This window comes from Gossypium arboreum, chromosome 7 (genome assembly GCF_025698485.1).
Source record: "Gossypium arboreum isolate Shixiya-1 chromosome 7, ASM2569848v2, whole genome shotgun sequence".
NCBI classification, from domain to species: domain Eukaryota; kingdom Viridiplantae; phylum Streptophyta; class Magnoliopsida; order Malvales; family Malvaceae; genus Gossypium; species Gossypium arboreum.
This window is the reverse complement of record NC_069076.1, coordinates 71,909,354-71,921,954: the sequence shown is the minus strand read 5'-3', so window position 1 is coordinate 71,921,954 and position 12,601 is coordinate 71,909,354. Positions and strand designations below refer to the sequence as shown.

The following is a 12,601-nucleotide window of genomic DNA, read 5'->3' as shown; positions in this document are numbered from 1 at the left end:
CATGTACTAGTAAGAAATCCCAAATTTATTTGATTTAAAAGTTTAGAAAACTTTTATAAAAGAATTAAAATATTTTTTAAACAAATTTAAAGTTTCAAAAACAATTTAAAATCATTTAGAATTTATTTTGAGATGATCAAAGGTGACTGGAACTCAAAACGAGCATCGAAAGTTCAAAACAACTTAAAACAATGCAAGGCTGAAATAGGGCACGAAGTCGTGACGTCAGGATCTATGAAGTCATGATGTGTGATAAACCGTAATTTATACATATTTTTATCCCATGCTTAGGACATTTATGGATGATTTCCCCTTAGAATTGGTGGATTTGATGCTCCTAATCCTTTAATTTCATGTTTTATACTTAGGTGAGCATAGAAGAGTAAAAAGAGCGAGAAATGGGTCGAAAACGGAGAAAATGGACCCACATGGGAAATCAACACGACCTGGACTTTCTCACATGGGCGTGTCACATGGTCGTGCCCCTTTGGCAGGATTGAAGCATGACTTACACGGGTAAACAACACCCCGTGCCTGTTCAACAGCCTTGACCACGGGCTGGAGTAAACGCACACGGGCGTATCACACGGGCGTGTCCCTGCCGAGCCCAAGTATAACCCTATTCAGAAAATGCCAATTTTGGGGGGTCTTAGGCATTCTAAAGCCTATTTAAACACCTGATAAGGCACTTAAGAGGGGAGACGTGATCGCGTGATTCGTAACAAGTAATAAATATTTATAATGAAGATCAAACCTAGACTAACTATTATCACGATGAAAAGGCAAGCGCACCTATCGAACAATAGTATAGTAATGGCAAGACCGGGATTTCGTACCTAAGGGAACCAGAAGTACTAGCAATAACTATCTTTTTATTATTTAACCTAGACATAAAGAGGGGTTGTTTATTTGTTTTAATTAACTAATTATCTAAACTAAGAACGCACAGAGAAAAGAATTGGGAAATTGCTTTTTGGAAAATCAATTAACTTGAGACAATACCTAAAGAAAAATCCACTTAGACTTTACTTGTTATTCTGGCTCCGAATCGGGCGATTTACTCATTCAACTTGTTCCGTAGAGATCCCTAAGTTATGTTATTATCCTTATTGAAGACTAATAATATCTAATCCCTAGATTGAATAACTGAGACTTTTCTCTAATTAACACTCTAGGGTTGTATTAACTCGATTTATGAATCCCCTTATTAGGTTTCACCATAATTCGGCAAAATCTTGTCACCCTATTTCTAGGCGCGCAATCAACTCCGCTTAATTATGACAAAAGTACTCTTGACAGGGTCTATTCCTCCTCTGAATAAGAGCATGTCTTGAATTAGTATCCTGAGATATCAAAACAAGAATTAAGAACACATAATTAAGAACAAGTTAAATATTTATCATACGATTCAAAAAATAATAACAAGATTCGTCTTAGGTTTCATTCCCCTTAGGTATTTAGGGGATTTAGTTCATAACTAAATAAGAAAACATCTCAGAATAATAAAGAATACAAAACATATAGAAAACCCAAAACTCCTGAAAGGGAATTGAGGAGAGATTTTCAGTCTTGATGATGAATCCGGCTTTTGAGATGGATCAATCGGCTTCCTTGGAGAAATTCCTTACTCCCTATTCTCCGTCTCCCTTTTTCTCCTCTTCTAGGGTGTATTTATAGGCCAGAAGCCTCAAAAGTGGCCTTTTCCGAATTGGACTTATCTTGGGCTCGGCAGGGACACGCCCGTGTGTGATTACTTCAAGCCGTGTTCGAGCTTCTTAGAATGCCATGGGCGTGTGCTATGCCCGTGTGAGTCGTGCTCCAATTCTGCTAGATTGACACGGCCATGTGGTCTACCTGTGTGAGGAGGTCCAGGCCATGTTGATTTCGTACTTTTGGCTCATTTTCTCCGTTTTTGGCTCGTTTCTCGTTCCTTTCTCTTTCCTATGCTCTCCTAAGTGTAAAATATCAAACTAAAGCATTAGGAGCATCGAATTCACCAATTCTAATGGAAAATCATCCATAAAATGCATTAAACATAGGGGAAAAATTTGAATAAATTACGGTTTATCAAGATGCAGAGTAAAAAGCAAGGAATTACTCGAGGAAAGTCAATTGATCCATCTCAGAAGCCGGATTCATCATCAGGACTGAAGATCTCCCTTCAAGTTCCTTCAGGAGTTTTGGGTTTTCTTATGTTTTGTTATCGTTATGCTTTTGAGATGTTTTCTTTCATAAGTATGAACTAAACCTCCTAAATACCTAAGGGGAATGAAACCTAAGACGGATCTTGTTATTATTATCTGAATTTTATGATAAATATTTGACTTGTTCTTAATTATGTGTTCTTAATTCTTGTTTTGATCTTCCAGGATAGTGATTCAAGTTAAGCTCTTGTTCGGAGGAGGAATAGAACCTGTCTAAGAGTAAATTTGTCATAATTAAGCGGAGTTGATTGCACGCCTAGAGATAGGGTGATAAAATTCTGTCGGATTAGGGTGAAACCTAATAAGGGAATCCATAGATTAAGTTAATGCAATTCTAGGGTGTTACTTAGAAAGAGATTTCAATTATTCAACCTAGGGTTAGAAGTTATTAGTCTCGAGAGACATAATAATATAAATTAGGAATTTCTACGGATCAAGTTAAATGAATAAATCATCTGATTTAGAGTCAAATAACAAGTGAAGTCTAGGTGGATTTTTCCTTAGGTATTGTCTTAATCAATCGAATTTTCCCAAAAGTATTTTCCCAAATTTTCTTTCTTTGCATTCTTAGTTAGTAATTAGTTTAGAAAACCAAACCTCTTAATTTTTAGGCTAGATAATAAAAAGGAAGCAAATACTAGTACTCGTAGTTCCTTTGGGTTCGACAATCCTGTCTTGCTGAACTAAACTAATGTTCGATAGGTACACTTGCCTTAATCGTGATAATAAGTTAGTCTCAAGAACGATTCATTTATAAATTTTTCAAACCTGTTACGAATATCACGCATCAAGTTTTCGGCGCTGTCGCTGAGGAACTAGGATATTAGGAACACTCGATTTTTATTACTTTAGACATTTTACTTTTATTACAATTTAAATTTTTATTTTCTTTTCTAATTCTTCATTTATTCTCTTCTGACAGGTTTTTCTAGTTTATGACCAGAAGAAACCCGTCAGGACCATTACTTTTTGACGGTGAGATCGACCGCATGGTTCGCAGAAACCAAAGAGAAATAAGGCGAAAGTTACGATACACAGAAGAGCAAGAGGACAATATCTCAACCACAACCGAGGAGATGGCTGAAAACCAAGAAAGTCCACTACCTCCTACGATTGCTGTTAATTAGAATCCTGCTCCGCGCACTATGTATGATTATGCTAAACCTTCTTTAACAAGAACTGAATCGAGCATAGTTAGACCTATTGTAGCTGCAAATACATTTGAACTGAAACCTAACACAATTCAAATGATACAGCAATTTGTTCAGTTTGATGGTTTGCAGGACGAAGATCCCAACGCTCACTTGGTAAACTTTTTGGAACAGTGATACAATTAAAATTAATGGCGTTTCTAATGATGCCATTCACCTTTGGTTATTCCCTTTTTCATTGAGAAACAAAGCTAAACAGTGGTTGAATTCATTACCACGGGGATCAATCGCTACTTGGGAACAAATGACTGACAAGTTTTCATTAAAATATTGTCTACCGGCTAAAATAGCCAAATTACATAATGATATCTCTTCTTTTGTGCAGATGGATTTAGAAACACTCTACGATGCATAGGAGAGATACTAGGACCTTTTGAGAAGATGCCCTCAGCATGGGTTACCACTCTGGTTACAGGTTCAAACCTTTCATAATGGCCTGAATCCTTCGACTCGACAGATGGTTGACGCAGCTACTGGTGAAACCATCAATAATAAGACACCTGAAGATGCCTATGAATTTATAGAGGAGTTGTCACTGAATAACTATCAGTGGCAAGTCATGAGGACAAAGCCAACGAAAATAGCCAGTGTTTATAACGTTGATTTGTCACCTTGCTCTCTAATCAGGTAGAACTCTTGAATAAGAAAATTGAAGGTTTTCTTAGTTCTTCATAGGTTCACCCAGTAATGCAGTGCAAAGCAAATGGAGGTGGATCAAGCAGTTAAGAATACCCACCTTATGGCCATAACATGGAGAACGAGTAGTTAAATTACATGGGTAACAATCCTCGATCTCAAAACAATCCTTATAGCAATACTTACAATATAGGTTGAAAGAACCACCCAAATTTTTCATGGGGAGGCCAAGGAAATCAAAGACCACCACCCCCTTTAGGCTTTCAGCAACCACCGTACCAACAGGAGAAAAAGTCAAACCTTGAGGAGATGCTAACCAAATTCATCTCGGTGTGAGAAACTCATTTTTAGAATATCGAGATGGCACTCAAAAATCAACAAGCATTAATCTAGGGGCTCGAAACTCAGATTGGATAGCTTGCCAAGTTAATTTCTGAACGACCACAAGGTAGCCTACCAAGCAACACTGAATCTAACCCAATGGAGCAACTCAACGCGATTGCCATTCAAGATGAGGAAGGGTTAGTTGCAAAACCAAGGCCAGAAACGGTAGTAAGCAAAGGTAAGAATGAGGTAGGCCAAAATGACCCAAAGCCGGTGAGTACAGAATATAAACCTCGTGTGCCATACCCCAATGCTACAATGAAAGATCGATCAGACGAACAATTTGGTAAATTCCTTAAAATTTTAAAAAAACTACATATTAACTTACCGTTTATTGAAGCCCTTTCGCAGATGCCAAATGCAATCAAGTTTTTAAAGGAGCTTTTAACAAATAAACAGAAGTTGGATGAGGCGTCGCATGTGGAGTTGAATGCAGTTTGCTCAGCCATATTACAGAATAAGCTACCCAACAAATTGAAGGATCTAGCAAGTTTTATGATTCCTTGTTTAATTGGCAGTTTAGATGTTCATAATGCATTGGCTGACTTAGGGGTAAGCATTAATGTCATGCCTTATAAAATGTTTAAATAGCTAGGTCTTGGGAAACCTAAACAAACTAGGATGAGCATTCAATTGGTTGATAAAACCATTAGATTTCCTAGGGGTATCATTGAAGATGATCTTGTTAAGATCGATAAATTTATATACCCAGTAGACTTTGTTGTTCTAGACATGGAAGATGATAGTAACGCACCTTTAATTTTAGGATGACCCTTTTTAGCGACTGCTAGAACCATTATTGATGTTGATACAGGTGAACTCACACTTCGTGTGGGAGACGAAACAATCACCCTTCAAGCTCGTAATTCGAGTAACACATCAAAAATTGAAGATGGTTGTATAAATTATTCTGCTAGTACTGATCATGTGGTGACACCCTTTATGCAAGAAACAGTTTCGAAGAACACAGATGAGTCATGTTCAAACAATAACAAAGAACCTATCTATGAAGAACAAAGGCTACAAATCAAGGAGCTAGATGAATGGCGGATACAGAAATCGAGAGCACCTGATAAATCGAAACCAAGTCAGGACAAGCTCAGTACCTCACCAAATCAACTTAAGGTTGGAGACAAAGTACTATAGATGCAGCAGTTCCTCGCATTGCCACTCTTGAACCTAAAGAAGAAATTCTTCTTACGGTACTCAGTATTTTTCCATATGGTACAGTCGAGGTAATTCATCCCAAATTCGGCATATTTAAGGTAAACAATACCCGTCTTAAACCTTATGTTGATAAAGTTGATAGTAGGGATGAGGAGTGTAAACTTCTCGCACCACCTTGACCATGCAGAAGAGAGGTAAGTAGACCTTAGACTATAAATAAACGCTTATTGGGAGGCAACCCGAGCACTAACAGCATTAATTTCTTTAAAATTTTAGTTTTTAACATTTAACATACTAACCGAATCATAGAATGCAGACTTTCTAAAGACCACACGACCAGGCACACGGGCGTGCATTAGGCCGTGTGAAAACAGGGCAAGATTTTTTCACCAACACGGGATGCGATAAGTTACCACAATCGTGCGACATGGCCGTGGGCGAATCTGCCAAAACAACATGGGCGTGAGACATGCTCGTGCCTCGAAACCGTGGTTGAAACTGAGAATGTAACACAGGCGAGCGACACGCCCGAGCCATCCACCCGTGGTCGACACTATCAAAATGAACACGGGCATAGACTTATGTACACGGATATAGGAAAAGCGAACGAAGCTAGACACGGCCATGCGATAGGGCCGTGTGCACCTACACGCCCAAATAACACGGGCGTGGGTCGAATGTCAGACGTGCCCAAATTCAAAATTCGCGAAACACAAGGCAAAAATTAGGCCACACTGGCGTGTTCCACGGCCGTGTGCCCCAAAATCTATATAAACCCCTCACTATTCATCATCTCCCTCCCCAAAAATCCCTAACCCTAGCCGCTGCAACTTCACACGCCCTACCCCCCACCCCATTGCACCGCCTAAAACATTGATTCCGATGCCCCAAGCTCCTTCCTTTTGCGTATAATGGCATACTCACGTGGTAAAAAGAATGTTGTTCCCGCCTCAAAGAAGAGGAAAGGAGCAGCGTCATCCTCAGGTCCTACCATGGAGATTGGGCACCCATTCCTCTAGGTTCCCTTGGGACCCCAGGAGGAATTATATCATATATGATGGGCCTAGCCCCTAGGTGTGGGCCGCTGCATTGACTGGGCGACATTTGAATAGATACATTTCGCTGACGTGGTCCGAGCCCTCTTGACGACTGACCCGTTGAGGCTCTTCTTTGAGATCGTCGAGCCGACGTATCTAGAGTTCACATTGGAACTCTGCTCGAGTTCCATCTTCAGACTATCATGACCAACTTCGATGATCCTGGAATGGTCCAGTTTCGCCTTGGTGGTCTAGTACGCCAGTTGAGCGTACCTGAGCTCGAGATTGCACTAGGGCTATACACGAAAAAATTCATGGACGATAATGAACTCAACACCCTCCACCTCCACATCCACTACACCCCCTCAAAATGCTGGAGGGACCTCGTGTAACACCCCAAACCCGGCCCAGACGTTACGGCTGAATCCAACATGCTACATTGAAGTTAAAAATCCACGTTTCGTTTTAGATCTTTAAAACCAACTTTTGTTAAGATTAACCAAGTGAATGGAAGCTGAGCACCAGGTAGGAATCCGTAACAGAGGAGGTGAGCCATGAAGGCTGCTTAAGTACAAAGCTCTTCGATTGGATCCAATCCTAGACATGCCCACTACCATTGCCACACTTGGTTATAACGAGTTAGAATTTCCTTGAGTAGATATCTTTGATAAATCAAATAACCGTGACGTTGTGTTATTTTGAAAACAAGTATCGTTTTGAAAACGCGTCCTAAGTCTAGCCCATTTAAATTATTATCAACCAGATTAAAGTTATTAGAAATAAATTAGTTCCAGAAAAGAAAGAAAAAAATAATAAAGTTAAAATGGCCTTATTACAACCCAAAAGTAAGTAATAAATAAAATAAACTAAAGAAAACCAATCACTTATTTCGAAAGCCCAGAAGCGATCACTGTGGTCACTCTGAATCACCTCTGGCTCCAAGTCCCCAAATCAAGGCTCACCTGCAAGGTTAAGGAAGGGGGTGAGTTTGAAAACTCAGTGTGCAAGAAGCCCTTTTCAGAGCCCAAAACAATATCAGCCTGCTGGGCCTAAGCCCAAATTCAATCTCAGCATATACTGGGCCAAAGCCTTTACATTATTCATATCACTGGGCAAAAGCCTTTTCATTATTCATATCACTAGGCCGAAGCCTTTTCATTATTCATATCACTGGGCTGAAGCCTTTACTGTAACAATATGGCCCATAGGCCCATTTCAATAATACATGCAACATCAATGAACATATGCAAGCCCATTTAGGGAGACTACTCAACCCACCAACCACTACTCTCCACCCGTACTAACCAAGCTCTCCATGTGGGGAATAACTCAACCCACCCAACCAAACTCTCCACTGGCAGCATAGCTACTTTATCATATAACTGGAGGCCTAGCCTCTTTTAATAACTGGGGCAAAAGCCCTTTTCGGTAAACTGGGGCAAAAGCCCTTTTCGGTAAACTGGGGCAAAGCCCTTAGCCCTTTTGCACTTCCTCCATCCATATAAACCCAACCCATGCATAAATGAACACATCATATGCATATCATACATATCATGTGCATATCGTATCAAATCATATATACATCAAAATCTCATGCATCAAACTCATAATTAAACCCTAGGGGTAGAATGGTCATTTTTACCTAGGGGCAAAACAGTCATTTCCATATTATAAGGGTAATTTCGTAATTTTACCAAATATTAGGGTTTTCCATGTTCATTATCAGCTACTAACAATTTCATGCGGTTTGACAGCGATTCTAGCCCATTCTTAGCGAAACTGAGTTATTGCCAAAAACCCCTAATGGGCCCTACATAGCCGAATTAGTCATCTAGGCCCATTTAGCCCATCTACCATAAGGATCTTAGCCGTATTAACCTGCAATCTGCAGGATTCCATTTTCTACCAAATTTACCCAAATGGGCCTGGAAGCCCATTGGGCCCGATTTCAGCCCCTCGAGGCCCAACTTACCATCGTGCTCCAAATGGTGCCCTTACCTGTTCCAATGATCCCGATCATCGAACTTAGCGAATCTAACTAACCTATGAGCATTCGCATGCTCACGAGTCCTTGAAATGCCAGAATTTCGGCATTTCGGCTTTTCGGCAAATATCGAGTTAAGCTACAAACGAGGGTTCGTTACACACCTGATTTGCGATATTCCTCGACAAGATCTCCTACACGATTCCTCCTATAATCAACCGGTTATAGATTAGATCATGCTAGTAATTAAACCAAATCGAAGACCCCTATTACTAACACTTACATATTCGGCCATCATCCACAATGGCCTTAAAATTCATACCTTTGCCGAAATTGATGACTAGATTTAGTCACTCCAATGATCCAAGCTAATCCAAGTCGACACCCTTCGCCTTGCTGCTCCTCCACTATACAAACCATAAAAGATTAAAAGAAGAAACCTAATAAGGCCTATACCCATATTCGGCCACCTCCCTAAACTATAGGGGTTTCGGCTTTTGTCAATAGTTACTATAGAAATCATTTTAGAGTTTGAGCACTTACCACAATCTCTCTTTTTGAATCCATTTAAGCCTAGCAGATAAGGGAATTGGCCACCAAAAAGTGAAAAGAAAAAGAGGGTTACTGGTCAATCAAGAAATCGACACCACAGGTTTCGACTTTTCTGACCTTTCGGCAAAAGTAACGATAAGGAAAAAGTGGTAGATGAACGGAAGGGAATAGTGAACAAGTTACGAAAGAGAATAGGAAGGAAAGGTGGATGGAAGGGTCGTTGTATCACCCCTTACCCGTATTCGAGGCCGGGCTAAGGTACAAGGCGTTACCAGACAAACATACAAACATTAAACTAAAATACGAGCCATAAAAATTTATTCATATTTCAAAGCGTTCATTCTCTTACATATAGTCCCTTATTTGAGCCTACGGAGCCCAAAACATACTTTAGAAAGGGTTTGGGACTAAACCGAGAACTTACGAAAATCTTGGAAATTTCATGCTTTAAGGCTCCACACGCCCGTGTCCCAAAGTCGTGTTCCATACACGGCTGAGACACATGGTCTTGTCTCTGCCTGTGTGGAATATACCTAGGCTATTTTCCAAGCTTTGGTCAACCTCAATCTCTTACACACTTATACAAAATCAAAAGCATATAACATGGTATTCATTTAATGATTAAACATCCTCAATTAAACCACAAACATAGCATTTGTATGTCATCATACATGTGTCTCTCATACTCATTTTACGTTGTTTATTATAGTACCACTTATACATTTATACCAAGATTATCATCTTACCAAATATCTTGACTTAATCATCAAGCATTCATATTTAAAGCTAGATCATATCTTTATAAAATACCACGATTCAGATCATGAGAATAACATGTTTGCTTGAAACATTTCAATTCAATTCCATACCCAACAAGCATTACATTGAGACTAGTCATATATATATATATATATAGATATATATATACATGTCATGATACATAACATTCTCTTTTGTTTTCTTATAAACACATATCATTTATTTCATTATATCAATATTTCATATACCATAGTTTCCATGTATTCCACATATATTTATTTTCCTCCTCCTCCTCTCCATTCCACATCCTTAATGTATATAGCATTCTTGTAAGTACGATTTCACAATTTACTAATAAATGTTCACATCAAACTGTCCACAGAGTCATAGTCACTTAATTATTTATAATTCGAGCTACAGAGATCCAAATTAAGATCCGTAAATTTCCTCTGAAACTAGACTCACATATCTTTCCACCATAAAATTTTCATAATTTTCGGTTTAGCCAATTAGTACAGTTTATTCATTAAAATTTCCCCTGTTTCACTTTCGGCGATTCGATCTCTTTTCACGAAAAAATAATTATCTCACGAGATGTAACTCAGATAATGTTCTTGTTGATTTATCTTGAAAATAGACTCATTATGGATTTTAAAAATATAATTTTGAGACTCTAATTATTTTTCTCCAAATTTTTGTGATTTTCCAAAGTCAGAAAGGGGATCACATAATCATTCTGAATTAGTCTCACAAAAACATAAATATCTCAAAATATAGAACTCCTTTGCTTTGTATGTTTCTTTTATATGAAAATAAACTCATTAAGCTTTAATCTGATATCTCATTCAATCTCTGATTCAATTTATATTATTTTTTGTGATTTTTCAAAATCACATCACTGCTACTGTCCAAAATCACATCACATCACTCCACCCATCATATAGTTCGGCTCTCTTGTACACATGGTGAACACTTAGTACCACCCATGTGACCTAGCCAGTTTATCTCGTAGCTCTCGTGTCTACATGGGGTCCTTCACTTGGAACCACGCATGCGACCTAGCTACATATATCCTGTAGCTCTCTTGTCTACATGGTGCACACATAGTATCACCCATGCGACCTAGCTACATCATAATGTCTTGTAGCTCTCTTGTACACATGATGTGCACTCAGCACTATACATGTGACCTAGCTACATACCATCTGTATCATCCAATCTTTTCGAAGGTTCAACCGGGATTTCTCTCTCTTTCCCAATAATTTCACCAATCAAGTAATTATCCACAAACATATTTCCAATATTTTTATAAAATATCATAATACAAGTAATAGTGATATATTACTTACATATAAACTTACATCTCATTTAATATCAACGCAATAACATTAAATTACACATTGTCTTATTAAAATCATATGAACTGACAATTTCCCATAATATCCATAATCATAGAAATCACATTTATGTATGATAATTCAATGCACTTCATGTACCATAGACATATTTTTAAATCAATTCATAAACTTGGCACCATAATCATTTAATTTAACATAATTCAATTAATTCACTAAATTTAACTTTCAAATATAAATTACAGCATTATTGTTGTATTATTATCATACCAACTTACATACTTTCAACACCTCGGAGATCATAGTAAATATATCAATTTTACATTGAAACATGCATAAATTAATGCTTATTATATATATGAACTTACCTTGATATTAAAACGGCCATTTTACCAACTTTCCCAATTTTCAATTTTCTCTCATTCTAGGTTCAAATCTAGTTTTCGGGATCTAAAACATCATATTCTACTTATTTAATTAATGTACTATTCAAAACAGTCCTTAACTCAAACTTTGGAAAAATTACAATTTTGCCCCTAAACTTTTGCATATTTACACTTTTTCCCCTAAACTTTTGCATATTCACACTTTTTCCCCTAGGCTCGGGAATTAAACTTCAGCCTATTTTCTTATGGATAAAAAAAAACAGGCATATAAATTATACTTTATGAGATATTTGAAACCTTGTGAAAGCAGGTCGAGTGATTCTGGATCCTCATTCGAATTTAAAATTCATAATAAATTGTACAAAAATAATTATAAGTCATTATTTATATGTACAGATTCCTTATTGAGTATAGTTTTAATAAAACAAACCTCGTAGTCATTGAAATTCAGTATAGAGAGATATCTGATTCGTAATACAGGATGTCGAGCGGTTGAACCACAAGCAGGGAGACTTTAACTAATAAACTGTACTAATTGGCCCAACCAAAATTTTAGAAAAAATTAGTAAATAGATATATGAGTCTAAATTTAGGGAAAATTTACGGATCTTGATTTCGATTTTCGTAACTAGAGATATGATTTTTATTGTAACTGTGACATGAGTAGCTAGAAAGCTGTGAATGTAGAAACAAAAGATTTGAAGTTCTTAATTTGATAAATTATGTTTGTTAACTCCTCAAGCTCGACTCCAGCGACGGTTTCGGGCGTGGGGGCATTACATTTAGTGGTATCAAAGCAAAATTGTAATTTTCCAAAATATGATTTTGGGTCAATTTGAATAATGTGAGTCCTAATTAGACAATATTTTAAATGATAGAGCAAGGAAAACTGAAATTTGGGCTAAAATGGAAAAATACCAAGTTGT

At 37.7% G+C, this 12,601-nt stretch overlaps 1 non-coding gene across 1 annotated transcript; it reads right to left on the bottom strand.

The window, feature by feature from the left end:
- Window positions 1–3,708: 3,708 nt before the first annotated feature.
- On the bottom strand, window positions 3,709–3,814 carry LOC128296070 (small nucleolar RNA R71). The gene has a single exon (XR_008286618.1). It is a non-coding gene; the product is annotated as a small nucleolar RNA R71 (small nucleolar RNA).
- Window positions 3,815–12,601: the final 8,787 nt, after the last annotated feature.